The 17,203-nt window shown below is 46.8% G+C and overlaps 1 protein-coding gene across 21 annotated transcripts in view; it reads right to left on the minus strand.

Moving 5' to 3' along the window:
• The window catches only part of RALY (RALY heterogeneous nuclear ribonucleoprotein), a 91,375-nt gene extending 84,749 nt beyond the window's left edge, over window positions 1–6,626 (minus strand). For 8 of the 21 annotated variants that reach the window (XM_086332309.1, XM_086332297.1, XM_086332302.1 and 5 more), the window contains exon 1: window positions 5,889–6,113. The gene's annotated coding sequence lies outside the window, so the exon portion shown is untranslated. Of the gene's footprint in view, window positions 1–5,112; window positions 5,516–5,851; window positions 6,114–6,490 lie in introns of those variants that run through there. The other 13 variants (XM_086332305.1, XM_086332293.1, XM_086332311.1 and 10 more) reach the window with 6 other exon arrangements.
• Between the last annotated feature and the right edge of the window lie 10,577 nt (window positions 6,627–17,203).

Consider the following 17,203-nt stretch of genomic DNA (forward strand, 5'->3'; position numbering starts at 1 on the left):
AGGTAATTACAGTTAACACGAGTTTGGCAAGTGTCAAAAGCCCACTGAATGCTATCCCTGCTCCCCCAGCGGAACAGCACTGGGCATGGTGGGAGAATAGTCAGATTTGCACTTCAGTCAGTGGAACACTCCAAATACATGTGTCTGAGCCTAAGAAAATCTGAATATTCAACCACAAACTCCCGACCCCTACCCCAACAGAGAGAGCAGGAGAAGCAAACAGTTTGAATGGCTTCTTGGGAGATGCAGACTAGAACCTAGGGATAATACTCAATCCTTCCTCCCCTCCTCCGGAGGCACAGCACATTTATTCACATGGAGGCCATTATGACAGTGACAGAAAGACTGAGGAAAATGGAAGGGCTGCAGAAACAGAAGAGATAACTAACAATACTTGAGCAGATGCCTGTCTCAGGTTATTTGATAGTTACTCTCCACTAGAAGAACGTCAAATCCTTTTTCTGTCACCAGGCCTCATCCTTCAGCCCTCTGATTATTTTATGAAGCAATAAAAAGGAAAGGGGCTTGGACAATCCCATGCACTGAATGAGTAGCCAAGGACTAGACCAAACATCCTCAGGCCCACGAATAGACTCCCATGTACCCCACTGCCCCTTCTTTCTCATCCTGAAAGTCTGTGAGCTATATCCCACCATGGATCTGAAACTTTCCTTACAGTACCAAGGGGGCAGGCTAACATTACTGCTGCCATTTTCCTCCCTCCAGTTGTACATTTTCTATATAAAGCTAAAATTGAATTAAAACTAGGTTTTCAGTCACTCATGTGAAAATCCTATCTCCACCTCTACACCCCTACCACTGCCTAAGGAAGAAAGGGGAGGTAAGGGAAGAGGGAGGGAAGAGAACGAAGAAAGAAAACACCTCTCCAAAAGACACACTGGCTTAAATTCAACATTCAAAAAACAAAGATCGTGGCATCCAGTCCCATCAACATCATGGCAAATATTTGGAGAAACAATGGAAACAGTGAGAGATTTTATTTTCTTGGGCTCCAAAATCACTGCAGATGGTGACTGCAGCCATGAAATTAAAAGACACTTGCTCCTTGGAAGAAAAGCTATGACCAACCTAGACAGCATATTAAAAAGCAGAGACATTCCTTTGCTGACAAAGGTGCCTCTAGTCAAAGCTATGGTTTTTCCAGTAGTCATGTACAGATGTGAGAGCTGGACCATAAAGAAAGCTGAGCACCAAAGAACTGATGCTTTTGAACTGTGGTGTTGCAGAAGACTCTTGAGAGTCCCATGGACTACAAAAAGATCAAACCAGTCAATCCTAAAGGAAATCAGTCCTAAATACTCATTGGAAGGACTGACGCTAAAGCTCCAATACTTCGGCCACGTGATTCAAAGAACTGACTCATTAGAAAAGATCCTGATGTTGGGAAAGACTGAAGGCAGGAGTAGGGGATGACAGAGGATGAGATGATTGGATGGCATCACCCGACTCAATGAACATGAGTCTGAGCAAGCTCGGGGAGTTGGTGATGGCCAGGGAAGCCTGGCATACGACAGTCCACGGGGTTGCAAAGAGTCTGACATGACTGAGTGACTGAACTGAAAACAGTCTTACCTGTCTCCTCCTCAGCTCCCCAGATTTCTCCTCCTGGCTTAGTCTTTTCTCTGAAGTGTAGGCTTAAACAATCTCTCCAAGGAACTCCCACCCTTACCATCCATGGATGGGTTAGTTTCCTTCCTCCATTCTCTGACGGTGCTTGTTCCCGTCACAACACTTCTCACACTGCCTGTTTCTTTGTCTGTCTTCCCCGAGACACCCAAATTCCCAAGCTTAGTGCTATGTGTGGCAGATGCTTAATAACTGTTCTGTAAATGGAAAACTTTCCAATAATGAGGTTCCCAATGAAACAGAATCTCAACAGGTAGCCTACTCAAATGTTGGCCAGGTGGCCACATGGTCTATGACTTTAAGTCCCTTAACTATAAAAGATTCTCTCCAATAAACAATTCAGTACTTTCTGACTTTATTATCATACTCAGGGGTTTGGGCTTTAATATGTAAGCAATATTGGGCCATCAGATTTTTAAGGCAAGTGCAACATGATCAAATCTGTTTTTGTTGCCCTATTATCCATCTTTGGAACACCTCCCAACCTAACCCTCTGTTGGCTTCAAGACAAAATTCCAACTACATTTCACAAATATAAATACCACATGCTACCACCACACCCCCCAAAGCACACAAAGACACAGAAGCAGTCAAACCAAAGGGAATTTTGAAAGACTAAATGCAGCATTTAATTCCATCTTAACCACCTGCAAGCAACGAGGATCCATAAATACCCTCTGCTGCTGCTGCTGCTGCTGCTAAGTCACTTCAGTCGTGTCCGACTCTGTGCAACCCCATAGACGGCAGCCCACCAGGCTTCCCCGTCCCTGGGATTCTCTAGGCAAGAACCCTGGAGTGGGTTGCCATTTCCTTCTCTAATGTATCAAAGTGAAAAGTGAAAGTGAAGTCACTCAGTCGAGTTCGACTCTAGCGACCCCATGGACTGCAGCCTACCAGGCTCCTCTGTCCATGGGATTTCCCAGGCAAAAGTACTGGAGTGGGGTGCCATTGTCTTCTCTGTAAATACCCTCTTAGAAACCCAAAAACTAATCCCTCTTGTGTGCCTTTATGGAAAGAGGAGGGCATGGAGAGGGAGCATTTCATAAAGGTAATCCATTTAATCATCCTGAGCAGTTCTGATCTGAGCTGCTGTCATAGCACTGCTACTCTCGATCACTGCAGTCCCATACGCCCAAACCCAGGATGGCCAGAAAGGAAGATGCAAACAAGGAGAAGCTGGGAAGTCCCCTGGGTTCTATCTCAAGAGCAGGAGTTCCCTTTAGAAGACACAGAAGGGGCAAGCAGAAATCTGCAAAAAAGGCCTCAGTGATAAGGAACTTTAATCTGCAGAGTTGGGGGAAAGGGGTAGGGAAGCTTAACCAAAGGGGTATAAGCAGCCCTGGGTCCTTGTTGGGGAACTGCATGCCACACCCTACTGCAGATGAGGCCTAATCATCATTTTGCATTTACAGAGCACTCTGGGCTTAAGGGAGGCACTAAGAGTGCCTGCTTTGCCAGTCACAAAAGGACAAATATTGCATGATTTCATTTATATGAAGCACCGAGAGTAGTCAAATTCACAGAGACAGAAAATAGAATAATAGTTGCTAGGAGGGAGAAAGGAATGGAAAATAAGTGTTTATATGTAGTTTCAGTTGAAGAAGATGAAAAAGTTCTAGACACAGATGGTGATAGTTGCACAACAATGTAAATATATGTCATGCCACAGAACTGTACATGTAAAAGTGGTTAAAATGGTAAAATTTTATCTTATGTGTACCTTTACAGAAAAAAAAGCATACCAGCTTTAAAATTATATTGTCTGTAGTTATCAATTACATGACCCTGAGCAGTCATATAAACTGTTTCTTCTGCAAAACGGGTTTAATAATAGTACCTAATTCACACAGTAGCTCTTGAGAACTAAATGAGATACTCCACACAAGTCCTTAATCCAGGGACTGGTACATGGAAAGTACTTAATATGTGTTAGCCTACTGCCACAACGCACTTTCACAGCCATTTCCCACAGGCCCCACACAACCCTGTGAGAGTTTACAGATAAAGAAACTGAGGCTCAGAGAATCACAATGAGTAGCCAAGTTCATGGTGCCACAGCAAATCAAATGCTATGCCCATGAGAGACGTCCTGTCCTCTCCACTTGTTAATTTGGTGATCTAAGGCAAGTGCCCTAAACCTTGCTATTTTCAATTCTCAATTAGAGCTGTAAAAAAGGAAATATAAACCAAACACTACAAGCTACCTCTGGGAACTAGATGAGAAATGAAATCAGATAATGGTTACATGAGAGAACTATAAAACGTAAACAAAGTACTATGCAACAATAGTGGTAACTTATGAGAGTGCCTGCTTTGCCAGTCACAAAAGGACAAATATTGCATGATTTGTTTTGCAGCGCACAAAACCTGGCTTCCTTTTAATGCTGGGACTAAGTAACTTCCTGGTGACTTCACTCGGGATTCTGGGTCTTAAAGGCCTGAATAACTAGTTTACTGTTCTTTCAAAAGGTGGCAAACTATGGTAGAAATAAAAATATTCAGAGTCAGAAGACTGAAATCCTAGTTCTGATTCTGTCACTAAAGCAGTCTGTGAATTTAGACAACTTACTTCCCCTTTCCGAAGTTAAGGGGAAAGAGGGAAAAGGCAGGAAAAAAAAGTTAAGACTAGAGAGGACCCCTTGGCAGTCCTATGTACCACTACTCTTAAATCCACAATCTTGGAAAAGGGATCCTCCAGACTCCAGAGAACTACAGCAAATATCAGTAGACTCAAGACCTGGCCTAGGAACATCCCTGCCTGATCTTTACACACAGGCATCAAACACACTGGAAAACTAGAACACTTGCCAAAGTTAATTTTAGTCCACTTTTACCCCTCTGGGCCTTATCTGAAAATAAGAAAATAAATCTCTAGTTGAAAGCAGGAGAGTCTAAGCCACTTTCTGCTCCCCCTCCCTTTAAACACTACAGAATAGACAAGATTTGAAGGAACATGCCATAAACAAACAAAAGATGGACCTCACTGCTTTAAATGACCTACGCCTTCCTTGAGCCAAAAACCCCAGGGAACTTAAGTGTGCTGGAAATCTGGAGTCCTCTGTATCCATCCACTCCTAAGGGGCAATATTAGCAAGAAATTTGTAATTACTTCCTTTCCCCCCGACCTCGCACAGATCCAGGATGGAATTTCATCCATAATGGACACTGGCCCGTGAACCAGAGAGGACGGAGATAGGTCTCTCATCTAATGATGGGACTCAAAATCCGTTCTGCACTAAGAGATTACACAAGCTCACACTAAGAAATAAATAACAGACACCAGCACTACGGCTTTACACTTCGGTGGCTACACACTGTGATTTGGAACACATTCTTTAACCTCTCGGAGCCTTGATTTCTGTCTTTGTAAATGGGGGTAACGTCAGAAGGCAGTCTTGAGCATTCTATGAAACAGGCTATGAAACAGGCTGCCGAAGTTCCTGCGTCAAGTCCGTTAAATGTTACCTGTTGGTATTAAACACTTCTCTCACACATCAGTTTCCTCCCTGAATCCACAAAATACCCTGCAAGGCGACTTTCTTTCTCCCGGTTCACTGAAAGGCAAACTGAGGCTCCGCCGGGAAAAGGCTGCGTGAAGTGCGGCGCGCGGCCCCAGCTCGAGGGCCTGCTGTTGTTCCTCTAAGAAGCCCAAGGTGTGCCACGAGCCCAGGACCGGGAGAGGCGGGGACCGAGGAGGCGCTCAGGTCCTTAGGGAGCCAAGCGGGTCCAGTTTTGCGCGTCTCGGGGATCCCGCAGACCCAGCCCGGGAGGGAGAGTCGGAAAATGCCCCAGGTCTGGGCCGGAGCCGGGGCCGGGCCCGCCCGAGGCCTCCCCGGCGCGGCCTCCACTCCCCCCTCCTCCCCTCGGCGGGCGGGGCGGGGCGCGAGCACAAAAGACTCCAACTTCCGAGCGGGCGCGGGCCCACCCCGCCAACTCCTGGCCCAGGCCCGGCCCGCGGAGAGGAGGCGGGCAGGGAACGCCAGGGCAGCCGGGAGCGGGAGCTGGAGCGGGCGCGGGCGGGCCCGGCCGGCGACCCAAGGCGGCGGGGCCGAGTAGAGGGGAAGGTGCGGGGGAAGGGGGCTGGGAGTTACTCCGGCTCCCGAGACTCCCAGAAGGGCCGAAAAAAGAGTTTCTAAAAATAGGCAGCAGCCCGCGCGAAGAGGTGGGTGACCGAAAAGGAACCCGGAGCACCCCCTCCCCGCACCTTGAAGGAGACGCCCCGGCTCACGGCCCCCACTCACCCGCGCTGAGAGGTCTGGAGGAAGCCGCGCCGCGCGGAAGGAGGCGGTGCCGCCGCACTCGGGGGCGGAAGGGAGGGAGCGAGGGAGGGAGGGAGGAAGAAGGCGGCCCCGGCCGCAGCGTGAGGAGCTGAGTACACACGCGGGAGTCGCCCCCGTCGCCCCCTCGGCTTCTCTCAGCTCAGCCCGCCCTGCGCCCGCGCTGCTCGCGCACCCCGCCGCACTGACAGCGGTGCGAGCCCAGCAGCCGCGAGTCCTTCCCTTGGCCCGGACCACTGAGGCGCGCGGCGGCGGGGGTGCCCGGAGGGGCTTCTCTCAGCTCGGCCCCGCTCGCCGCTCCGGCCTGGGCCCAGCCACCCCTTGCCCTCGCCTCGGTCTCCAGAGAAGAGCCCGGCGACGCTCGCGCGGCGTCCGCAGCCCCGCCCTAACAGCCTGGCTCCCGAGACGCAGCTGCTCTTCCCACCCCCTCAACCTAGCTTTGGAAAGGTCCAGAGCTTCGGCGGGGAGAAGAGAAAGGAGAGGTCGGGGCGGGGCCTAACAGGGAGGAAGGCCTGAGGTGGGAGCCTAAGGAGGCGGGCCTAGGGCGGGATAAGACGCTCTCTTACACCAGTACGGAGCGTAAGGCGGGGCGGGGCCGAGAGGGTGCTAAGGCGAGAAGAGAGGCGCGCGAGACAAGTATGGAAGGCAGTGGCGGCCTCGCAGACCCGGGAAGGGCGAGCATGAAAAAGAGGAGGAGTGGGCGGGGCGGGGCCTACTCAGGGGAGGGGTCAAGAGTGGAGGGAGGACCGGGCGAGCTTGGGGAAGTACGGGCCCTTAGGGCATGGTGTTGGAGGCGGGGTCTGAAGAAAAGCCTAAAAGGGAGGAGAGATTGAAGCGGGACAGAAGGAGGCGGGCCCGGAAGCCGAACCAGGAGGAGGGAACCCGAAGGTGGCCACTTGAGGAGGAGCCGGAAGGAGGGCGATGGCGGAGGGGCAAGAGGAGGAAAGTAGGGCTGGAGCTGGGCGGAGCCTGGAGAAGGGGCCCAAACTAGTTGCCGGTGGGCGGTGCCGGGAAGATGCGGAAGAGACGAAGTAGGGAGGAACCCCAGGTCCTTTCACTTTCAAGGGAGCCTGGTGCGCTGACAGGGCCAGGGTCCACGCTGCTGGTTGTGACTGGGCGGAGACTCCGCCGTGAGGGGCGGGAGGAGGTGCCACTTCCACCTGAAAAAAAATGTTAAATTAGAGTGAACCTTTCCAAGGTGCAGGAAATGTTATAAGTGGATCTCGATCTGGATGATTGTCCTGCCTCATGAATATTTCTCCTGTCAAAAACTTACCTAAATCAGTGGTGCAACCTCCAAGGAGCAGCCGTGGAGCCGGAGAGCACGTGAGGACCGTAAGCCCTTCAGCTGTAGATTTCCCTGAAGGCTGGGAAGATAAGATTCTCCATGCAACGTCCGACTCATGATTCTGTGATTGTATTTTTCACATCCCAGTGAGAGACTTTATTTTGGGGGGCTCTAAAATCACTGCAGATGGTGACTGCAGCCATGAAATTAAAAAACACTTGCTCTTTGAAAGAAAAGCTATGACCAACCTAGACAGCATATTAAAAGGGACATTACTTTACCAACAAAGGTCTGTCTAGCCAAAGCTATGGTTTTTTCAGTAATCATGTATGGATTTGAGAGTTGGACTATAAAGAAAGCTGAGCACCGAAGAATTGATGCTTTTGAACTGTGGTGTTGGAGAAGACCCTTGAGAGTCTCTTGGTCTGCAAGGAGATCTAACCAGTCCATCCTAAAGGAAATCAGTCCTGAATATTCATTGGAAGGACTGATGCTGAAGTTCCAATACTTTGGCCACCTGATGCAAAGAACCCACTCATTGGAAAAGACCCTCATGCTGGAAAAGACTGAAGGCAGGAGGAGAAGGGGACAACAGAGGATGAGATGGTTGGATTGCATCACCGATGGGATGGATATGAGTTTTATCAGGCTCTGGGAATTGGTGATGGAAGCCTGGGAAGCCAGGGAAGCCTGGCGTGCTGCAGTCCGTGGGGTTGCAAAGAGCTGGACACAACTGAGGAACTGAACTGATTTTTCACATCACTTCTCCCAGAACCTGCCTAAGAGACTGGATTCCTGAGCACAGAGCAGAGTTTGAAATGAACCCTGCCTGAATCTGCCAGACCAGCAGTTAAAGCTACACTTGTGTTATTTAATGATCTCTGTATCTTGCTTCAAAAGGAAGAGAAATCAAATTAGAGAGATGGTGATGACTGAGCCCAAGGCCAAGAGTGTTCTTCCCCCACCCCTTCTAACTTCTGATTTCTTCTTATGCCTCAAGTCTCTGCTTAAATATCACCTCCTGGGAGTTCCCTGTTGGTCCAATGACTAAGACTCTGTGCTCCCAGTGCAAGGGACCTGAGTTTGATCCCAAGTCAGGGAACTAAGTCCCACATGCTGCCACCAAAAGACCCCCCATGCAGCGACTAAGACCCAGCAGCAGACCCCCCCCCCCACAAAAAAAAAAGTTTGGGGAAAAAACCTCAGAAAGATCTTCCCTGAACAGTCACCTTAAAGATGTTCTCTATTTTGACAAACTAGGCCTCTTGTTCATGTCTTTCACGGCATTTCTTAGTCTTGTCATTTATTGATCAGTTTACATGTTTTTGCCCATGTTCTGCACTGGAAGGTAAGTTCCATGAGGTCAGGAATCTTAGACTGTTGTGTATATCACTGTGTCACTAGATCTAGTGCATAAACCCAGTGTTCAAAAAAACACTTGAGGGAATGAATGAGTCAATCAAAAACCAGTTAATGAATCTAGTCCCTGCCAGTCTCCTCTGCTCTGTTTCTGGCTGACCCCTGGTGCCTCACCTCCCTCTCTGTGTATTAGCCTTACCATGTTTGTTTTGAGTAGACCACAATCTCTTAGCTGTCTCTGATACAGCACATTCTCTACTTGAATTGCTCTTTCCTTTCTGCCCAGATGCCTCCTGTTCAACACTCAACTCAGGGATGACCTCCTCTGAGAGGTCCTCTCTGACCAGCCCCCACCAGGAAGGTTGAAGCACTCACCCCTTTCTATTCACGGCCTCAATTATAAAACTTCTCTGTGCTGGTGACATCATCTTCCCTCCTGGCATCCTGCTGGCACTGAGGATTATGATCATGGCCTATAAAGTTCTGTGTAATCTGCCCCGTCCTACTCTTCAGACCTTATCCCCTATTGTATTCCTCTCACCTCATCTCACTCTACTCCAGCCACACTGGCCTCCATCCTGTTCTCTGGCCATGCCAAACACACTGCTAATCTTAGGGCCTTTGCACTGGCTCTTGTGTCTGCCTCAAATGCTCTCTTCCCAGATACTGGCATGGCTGGCTTCTCCTTCAGGTTGCTGCTGAAATGTCACTTCCTTAGGGAAACCTGAGGAAATGACCCACATTTAAAATAGCAGCACTCTACTCCTCTGCACTTCCTCACACCCTTTCTTAGTGAATTCTTCTCTGTAGCAGTTATCACAACATGAAATATTACATTTATTGTCTCTCCCGCCCCCTTACCTTTCACTGCAGTGTCATCTCCACAAGGATTTTGTCTGTTTTGTTCATTCCCCAGAACCTAAAACAGTAGGTCCTCATTTAATATTAGTTGAATGCATGGTTATGAATTCAACAAAGAAATGCTAGGAGTACTCTGCGTCGTCCAGAAGAATCCCTGAAGATTAACGTATAAAGGGAGATGTTTCTGAGGAAATATACTGGCAACACTAGCTAACACGGAGCATTTACTAGTTGCCAGGCAATCTGCTAAGTGCTTTTCAAGCTTGTTCCCACAACAGCCCTATGTTCAGTTCAGTTCAGTCGCTCAACTCAGCTCTTTGCAACCCCATGGACTGCAGCACGCCAGGCTTCCCTGTCCATCACCTGCTCCCGGAGCCTACTCAAACTCATGTCCATTGCGTGAGTGATGCCATCCAACCATCTCATCCTCTGTCGGCCCCTTCTCCCACCTTTAATCTTTCCCCGCACCAGGGTCTTTTCCAAAGAGTTGGTTCTTCACATCAGGTGGCCAAAGTATTGGAGTTTCAGCTTCAGCATCAGTCCTTCCTATGAGGTATTTACTATTATAATCTCTACTGTACAGAAACTGGCAAAAAGGCTAACTTTCCCAAGGTCACACAGTTAATAAGTGATGGAGTCCAACTTTAGAACCTTCACACTGAGTCACTATACTGCCTACCTTCTGATTATTAAAGATCTACCACTGTTGGTCTAATAAAGGTGAAGCATGAAGATGAGATATCCTTTTGCCTTCTGAACAGTGTGGTGCCTAGAGTTGTGGCAGAATTTTTTCTTAGCCACTATATTAGGGTTCTCCAAAGAAACAGAACCGATAGGATATGTTGAGATATATAGAAGAAGAGATTTATTACAGGAATCGGTTCGCAGTTATGTGGGCTTGAGAAGTCCCATGATCTGCCATCTGCAAGCTAGAGAACCAGGAAGGTCAATGGTATGATTCAGTCCAAGTCCAGAAGCCCAGGAGCCAAGAGCACCAATGTCCAGTGTCCTGGGCAAGAAAAAATGGATGTCTCAGCTCAAGCAGAGGAGCAAATTCATCCTTCCGTCTTTCTGTTCTATTCAGGCTTCAACAGATTGTAAGATGCCCACCCACATTGCCCTTCTTTACTTAGCCTACCAATTCAAATGCTAATCTCTTCCAGAAACACCCTCACAGTCACTCCCAGAAATGTTTTACCAGCTATCTGGGCATAATTTAGCCCATCAAGTTAACACATAAAATTAACCATCACAGGGACTTCCCTGGTGGTCCAGTGGTTAAGACATCACCTTCCAATACAGGAGGTGTGGGTTTGATCCCTGGCCAGGGAACCAATAAGACCCCACCTGTCTTGCATCCAAAAAACAGAAGCAATATTGTAACAAATTCAGTAAAGACTTTTTTTAAGTTTTTAAAAAAATTAACCATCACAGCCACCATGAGAGAAGCCAAATAGAGAACAAAACCCATCACATAGAAGAGGACAGGATGGAGAAAATATTGCTGGAAAAAATGAGCCAGAGACCTGATAAAGACGTACCTGAAGCTTGACCTACCTCTGGACTTTTCTGTGCACCAGTGTATCATTAGAGTTTGAATCATTTGAGTAGGAATTTTTTTTTTAACTTACAAGATTTCCTAACAGAAGCAAATGAGTAGGGTTCAACAGGTGGAGGTATTAATGTCTCACATATTTATGAGATATTTGTTTACAGAATGCTGGAAGGTATTCCAGACAGAGGGAATAGCAAGTATGAAGGCAGGAATGTAAGAGCTTGAGGTTTCTGCCGCACAAGGTATAAACTGAGTTAGATTTCCCTGGTGGTCCAGTGGCTGAGACTATGAGCTCCCAATGCAGGCAGCCTGGGTTCACTGCCTGGTCGGGGAACTAGATCCCACATGCCACAAGATGCTAAAGATTCCATAGGCCGCAACTAAGACCTGGTGCAGCCAAATAAATAAATTTTAAAAAGAAGTAAGGTAGAACTAGTATTTGGAGGAACTGATTTCCCCACTCAACTTAGTAGGAGGTGGGAATAATTGAAAGGTTCTGAGCAGAAGTTGCTTTAAAATGGTGAAGTGTCAAGGTTGCAAGAACTTTTGAAAGCAATCTGATTTGACTCTAGGTTCTGTTTTTGTCCCCATATTACAGACGAGGAAATGTGGCAGGCCGATGTCTCACAGATGGTAGATGAAGGAACAAAGATTTGAACCCAGGGCCATCTGAGCCCCAACTCATGCTTTCAATGACCTCCTGTCTCCACCACTGGAATTAATTTCTGCCCTCTGAGCTCACCCAGCATGGGCGAATCCTTTTTCAGAGATTTGACAATGACATTGGTAGAGCTACCCAGATCTGAATTAAGAAGATGGATTCAAGGGGATGGAAGAGTAGAGAGACTCTGCCTTTGTGGGAGGCAAAGAAAAAGGCAGATGAGAAAAGCAGGCGAATGAAGAGGAGGGAGCAGATGACAGAGAAGTGATGAGGAGAGTCAGCAGGACCTGGAGAAGGAACAGATGGCGATGGAGCGATGTAAGAAGGAAGAAATTAAGGCAGAAACAGGCTTGTGTTTAGAACTGGGGTTGCCAGATCAGATACCTACAGGGCCAGGCAAGTACCATAAATAAGCAAAGTGGTCAGGTTTAAGATAACAGGGAGTCATGGGGTCTGTAGCAAACCTGGAGTTCATGCCCCTTCTAAAGGAGGTACTACAACTCATGTAGGAGTATAAGCTCCCAGTGTGGGCAGTTGCCAGGTGTGAGGAGAAAAATAAGTTTTAAATTCAAATTCTTAGACAAAATCTTTTGGTTTTTAAATGCTGGAAACTAATTCAAATTTTAAAGAGAAAAAAAGCATGGTGCTGGCTGAAAGACACATATCTTAAGGCTGAATTTGGCCTGTGGGCTGCCAGTTCATGCCTTCTAATCAGTTTGGATCCAAACCCCTGTTCACTACTTAACAATATTGTGTGCTCTCGAGGAAATTACTTCATCTTTCAAGTCCCAGGTTCTTTTTTCCCCTCTAATTTAATTGTTTTTAAGTTTAAGTATAGTTGATTTACAATGTTGTGTTAATTTCTGCTGTACAGCAAAGAGATTCAATTATACATATATAAGGTGTTCTTTGGAAGGAATGATGCTAAAGCTGAAACTCCAGTACTTTGGCCACCTCATGCGAAGAGTTGACTCACTGGAAAAGACTGATCTGGGAGGGATTGGGGGCAGGAGGAGAAGGGGACGACAGAGGATGAGATGGCTGGATGGCATCACTGACTTGATGGGCGTGAGTTTGAGTGAACTGTGGGAGTTGGTGATGGACAGGGAGGCCTGGCGTGCTGCGATTCATGGGGTCGCAAAGAGTTGGACATGACTGAGTGACTGAACTGACTGATTCTTTTTCATACTATTTTTCATTGTGGTTTATCACAGAGTATTAAAAAGAGGTCCCTGTTCTATACTGTAGGACCTTGTTTATCCATCCTATATGTAATAGTTTGCATCTGCTATTCCCAAGTTCCCAATCTTTCTCTCCCCCACCCGACCCCCATTGGCAACCACAAGTCTGTTCTTTACATTTGTGAATCTGTTTCTCTTTTGTAAGTATGTTCATCTGTTTCATATTTTAAATTCTACATATAAACGATATCACATGGTACTTGTCTTTCTCTTTATGACTTACTTAGTATGATAATCTCTAGGTCCATCTATATTGCTGCAAATAGCATTATTTCATTCCTTTTTATGGCTGAGTAATATTCCTTCACATATATATATATGTTGTTGTTGTTGTTCAGTCACTAAAGCATGTCTGACTCTTTGTGACCACATGGACTGCAGCACACCAGGCTTCCCTGTCCTTCACTATGTACCAGAGTTAGCTCAGATTCATGTCCATTGAGTCAGTGATGCTATCTAACCATCTCATCCTCTTCTGCCCTCTTCTCCTTTTGCCTTCAGTCTTGCCCAGAATCAGGGTCTTCTCCAGTGGGTCTTCACATCAGGTGGCCAAAGTATTGGAGCTTCAGCTTCAGCATCAGTTCTTCCAATGAATATTCAGGATTGATTTCCTTTAAGATTGACTGGTTTGATCTCTTTGCTGTCCAAGGAACTCTCAAGAACCTTCTCCAGCATCACAATTCAAAGGTATCAGTTCTTCGGCACTCAGCCTTCTTTACGTCCCAAACTCACATCCATACATGACTACTGGAAAACCATTACTTTGACTAGACAGACCTTTGTCAGCAAAGTGATGCCTTTACTTTTTAATATATATAAAATCTCACATCTTCTTTATCCATTTATCTGTTAATGGACATTTAGTTTCTTTCCAGGTCTTGGCTATTGAGAATAGTGCTACTATGAACATAGGGGTGCATATATCTTTTCAACTTGTAGTTTTCTCTGGATATATGCCCAGGAGTAAGATTGCTGGATCATGTGGCAACCCTGTTTTTAGTTTTTTGAGGAAACTCCATACTGTTTTTCATAATGGCTGCACCAATAAGTCCCAGGTTCTTATCTGCAAAATGGAGATAATAAATTCCCTACATCCTGGACTTACCTGGTGGTCCAGTGGCTAAGGCTCTGAGCTCCCAATGCAGGGGGGATGGATTCAATGCCTGATCAAGGAACAAAATCCTGCATGCTGCAACAAAGATCAAAGATCCAACATGCTGCAATTAAGACCCCGTGCAGCCAAGTAAATAATTTTTAAAAATTCCCCACACTATAGGGTTGCTATACTGATTTTTTTTTAACAAGATAAATGTATGTAGAGCACTTAGCATTCAGTGCCTGACATAGAGCAAAACACCCAGAATGTTCATCATCAGTGTGAAAGTTATTCTTTCTCCTATAACTTATAAACTCACAAACTAGTAGAACAGGAAAGATCTCCAAAGACATCTTATCCAAGGGTCTTTAAACCTGTTAAGCTACAGAGCCCTCTGTTAAGCCAGACCTTTCACAGAAACGCAACGCATAAATGGATGAGAGAGAGGAGTTGGCTTTGTTTGAAGTTTGGGCAGGGAACCCAGAGTGCTGCCTTCTAGGCTTCCCCACCCCAACCACCAACCGTCCTTCTTAAACAGTGGTCGCTCCATGGGGTGTTGCAGAACCAACTTTGAGAATCATCATTCTATGCCAGGTGGTGCTAGTGGTGAAGAACTTGCCAATGCAGGAGACATAAGAGGCATGGGTTTGAGCCCTGGGTCAGAAAGATCCCCTGGAGGAGGGCATGGCAACCTATTCCAGTATTCTTGCCTGGAGAATCCCATGGATAGAGGAGCCTGGCAGGATGCAGTCCATAGCATTGCACAGAGTCAGACACAACAAATGGCTTAGCACACACGTGCCTATTCTATGCCAGGTCCATTTCACAAAGAAGAAAACCGAAGTTCAGAAAGGTGCAATGATTTGCCCAAGATTCAGTAACAGGGAGGGATTCCTGCTTCCCAGGCTAATGCACTTCTCAACTGGAATGACACTCTCCTTCTGGTCCACCTGCTTGAGAATGAACCCTCTCAGGTGAGGAGTAGCCCCACTCACATTGCCCCAGAGCCCCAGGATATAGCCAGGGTTCTCAGTTCTCAGGCTAACAGAAAGAGAAAAGGAATTTATCAAGAGCGTATCAAGGAGCTCCCAGAACTGATGGGAAGGCTGGACAACCAAGCTCAGAGAATTGAAACGATGGGATCAGGGACTTGGATATTACTAGGACTCTTTCCTCAGCCCTTGTCTGCGTGTAAGCTTTCCTCCTCAAAGCTGGACAGTTGGCTGAAGCAGCTCTCAGCCCTCAGAACTCTCAGCTGCTCCACTAGTGAGACCAAAGCTTTCTGCTTCTGCTCTTGACAGGATTTAAAGCCTTCCTTAAGGGAAGGACTTGGATTGGTCCAACATGAATGGGTGCTCATCCCTTTACCAGTTATCTATGGGTGCAGGCAGAGAAGGGCAATGGCACCCCACTCCAGTACTCTTGCCTGGAGAATCCCATGGACGGAGGAGCCTGGTGAGCTGCAGTCCATGGGGTCACTAAGAGTTGGAGATGACTGAAGTGACTTAGCAGTAGCAGCAGCATGGGTGCAGGGCCAGGTACTGTGACTGGCCCACCTTGAGCCAGGTGCCTACTCTTTAACCAATTATCATGAATAGGGAGGTGGCGTGAATAAGGAGATAGCAACACCCGTTGGAACCATATGGTCAGAGAAGGGAAGAAGAATTTCCCTCCTCCAAGAAGCCTATCTTATCTCCTTTGCCAGACACACTTGCCGTTTGCTAAGCATAAACGAAATGATTCACTCTCCAACATTTGTTGCCCTTTCTTTATAACTATTAAAGCATGCATTCTGCTTGGCTAGGGGATGGAGGCCTGTCTTGTCCACTTTTGCATCCTTCCAGCACAAACAAGAACCCCTAGTGAGCTGTCAGGTTAGGATGGACTGAACTGACTTGGAGACATTTAGTCCCACTTGTCCATTTTACAGATAGGACAATAGGCCTAGAGAGGGGACCGCACACATCATGTACACTGAAAGGAGGAAAGTTGCCGAACTAGGGCTGGAGCCCTCTTACCTTGATTTCTACTCTAGTACAGGTTAAAACTGTGTAAGTTTAATCCTTGCCCATTTGGGCGTCTGAGACCTGAAGAGAAGACATTTCTCATTTTGGATGCACTTGTTGGCAAATCTTAGGAGGCTGGACCTCCCAAGTATTCAGTCAGTGCTGACATCAGAACCAGAAATCTAATAATCAGGACGCAGTTCCAACCCCAAACCTGTCTCTTACTGAACAAGCTCCTGAAGCTAAATCCCAAATTGCACCTCTATAAAATGGGCATAAGTTATATTTACCTTGACACTTGCTAGGAAGACTAGAAATAATGTATATATTGTCCCCAACACATGGAAGTTCCTCAAGGAATGGTAATGTCTTCTAATGATTGTTATTGATGACAAAGAAAATGAAAAACAAGAGCCCTTCTTCTCAAAGGGAAGAGAATCATCCCTGAGGTTGGTCTCTTGGAAGACATGATTCCGTATCTTCTCTATCCCAAGCAAATTCCCTTTGGAAGGGAACAAAGGAAATCCCTTTGTTAGGAAGAGAAAGAAGAAGAGTTGGCAGGCTATGACTGTCTCTGCCTCTCCCTGAACCTTGCTCTGTTTCCCCTACTCCAGACTGCTCCAGCCCACTGCCCTGCTGAACTCAGGTCACACACACTGGTGTGAGACCACCAGCTTTGAGACACGCTAGCTGGGAGGGAAGGAAGTGCATGTGACAGAATGAGGAGACTCCCACGACAGTAGACGGCAGGTTTGGAACACCTGCTCCTGACAGCTCTAGGTTATGGAGGAAGCTCTCGAAGGTCACTGCAAGGTTGTGTGTGTGTCCTTTCTCACTGGCTCAGCCCTCAGAGCCTTGTCTCTCCTCTCTACCTTACTACTTGGTCTCCAAATTAGGTTTTTAAAAATGTTTATTTGGCTGTGCTGAGACTTAGTTGTGGCATGTGGGCCCTTAGTCTTAGTCACTGGACCACCAGGGAAATCCCCAAATAAGTGTTTTGTTTTTTTTTAAATAAAACAGTAGACAGGCTGGCCTCTTTAAAATATGGCCTTTAAGTAGGGAGTAAATCATTGCACATCTTCCCTCCCAATGCCTTCCTTACCAGAGCCTGCCAGTCTTTGGCAGGTGATAGAGTTCTGTCTAATAATATGCAAGAGGGAGTCTCTTGATGTTACTTACCAGAAAAATTCTTCTTCTTCTTTTTTTTTTAAA

This window comes from Bos grunniens, chromosome 13 (genome assembly GCF_055505025.1).
Source record: "Bos grunniens cultivar Pamir isolate PY7600 chromosome 13, Bosgru_T2T1.0, whole genome shotgun sequence".
NCBI classification, from domain to species: domain Eukaryota; kingdom Metazoa; phylum Chordata; class Mammalia; order Artiodactyla; family Bovidae; genus Bos; species Bos grunniens.